The following is a 1,891-nucleotide window of genomic DNA, read 5'->3' as shown; positions in this document are numbered from 1 at the left end:
TCACAGCACCCTTGTATTCACTGATGGCCTCCCCCAAAGCATCAGTAGTCCCAAGTTATTGGTCAGCTCATCCAAGATAAGAATATCAGGCTCCTGACAGGCCAGCTCTGCAAACACAACCGGGGCTTTCTGCCCCACCAGAGAGTCTGTAGATCTGGTAGAGATGTTGGGCATTGAGAGGATGATATGGGTACAGATATCATCCAGGAAGTCCTAGTCATGGAAGATGATCAGCAATGCCTTCTATCAGTCCTGGAGGTAGTTATTGATCAGTTGACAGCATTGAGGTCCAGGTGGTTGGTGGGTTCCTCCAACATCAGCACGGTGGTCTCCATGAACACTGTAGAGACAGGGAGACAAGCAAACGCCAGCCTCCCGAGAACTTCTGGGTGAGCTGATTCTGCATTTCAGGTTAAAGCCCAAATGAGCCAGGATCTGCCATGCTTTGGCCTCAGCTGCTGCTGCCCCTGTAGCCCACAATTCCTTAAATACCATCTCTAGCATTTCAGCAGCTGTATCCTCCCCCTGTTCCAGATGCCCTGAGTACCTCACTCCTTTTCCAGTGGCTTCAGTGGCTTCATGTTAGCTCAAAGCATGGCCTTCCCTGCTGGTGTCTCATTGGTTGCCACCTCCTGCTCACACAGTAGCACATCAATACTGGGCTGGATGCTCAAGACTTCGTTAGCAATGTGCTTGAGAAGCATGGTCTTGCCCTTGTCATTGGGCCCCACCAGCCCATAGAGATCACCAGCTACAATGCACTGGTCTGCGCTGACAAATAAGTCCCCACAGTGGGCCAAGATGCTCAACTTCTCCAGCTTGATGTCAGATGCATTTTCTAACATGGCTTGGTGGGAGGACATTTCTGCCTGGGACATGGAGAAGTTATTTTCAGCAGCATTGGCTGCTTTTAATGAAGCCACTTGGCATTCATACTCCATCTGTTTCTTCAGCTTTTTTTTCTTTTTGCTAAGGTGAGCATAGGATCTTCTGCCTTGGACTCCCCCTCTTCCTCCTCCTCTACTTCCCCCTCCAAACCTTGCTCTGCCTTCTTGGCCTTGTCCTTCCCTTGTTTGGATGGCTCCTTTTCTTTTCTTTTTTTTTTCTTCCTCTTCATCCTCCTTTCCATTAGCCAGAGCAGCAAATTTATTTTGCAGCTTGGCTTTCCCATTTGGCTTTTCTTCCTTTCCTTTTTAGCCCTTAGGCACAAGCTGTTGTTCCTGAGATACAACCTTATTGTGCCAATTCTCTGGGTTAGCAGGCTTAGGAGGGCATCTTCCTTCTTCCTCCACTTTCTCACTTTGATCCTGAATCGGAGCTGCCAAGACATTACCACCCTCAATCGGTACCTCATCCTCCTCATCAGTGGCTGGCATCGAGAGCTTCTTAAGGTGCTCCGTGAGCTTTATCTCCTCGCCGTCATCATCGGCATCCTTCTTCTGCCGGCCTTTTCGAGTGTTTCTCTTCTTTTTTTCATGGCTGCTGTTGTTGCTGCTGCTCCTTCTCCTTGCGCAGTCTCTCTTCTTCCTCAGCTTGTTTATCTTCTCCTGCCACCTCTTTGAAGGATGTCTTTTTGGTCTTGTCCTTCTTTGCACTTTGTCTGCGGGGCTGCACGCTCTCTGTCCCCTATCCCCTCGGGCTCCAGTGGCTGCTGCGTGGGCCCCTTCGGCATCACAGCAGCAGTTATGGCTACATAATTTTTCAATAAATGCAGAAAAATGAAGTTCTGTACAATCTTTTTGTTTCTGTTATCACCTATTTAATTAACCTTCAAGAATTTTGATATTGAAATTGGTAAAATAATTTTATTTCTTTCCTATTCTCTAGCATAATCTAATGTTTTCCTTCACATTTTTGTCTTTTAGTATGAGAATTAGTAAAATCTGTAAGA

General features: G+C 47.1%; 1 pseudogene; it reads right to left on the bottom strand.

The window, feature by feature from the left end:
- LOC143683335 (ATP-binding cassette sub-family F member 1 pseudogene) lies at positions 1 to 1,672 on the bottom strand (annotated as a pseudogene).
- Positions 1,673 to 1,891: the final 219 nt, after the last annotated feature.

Source organism: Tamandua tetradactyla, chromosome 5 (genome assembly GCF_023851605.1).
Source record: "Tamandua tetradactyla isolate mTamTet1 chromosome 5, mTamTet1.pri, whole genome shotgun sequence".
NCBI lineage: Eukaryota > Metazoa > Chordata > Mammalia > Pilosa > Myrmecophagidae > Tamandua > Tamandua tetradactyla.
This window is presented reverse-complemented; position numbering and strand designations above follow the sequence as displayed.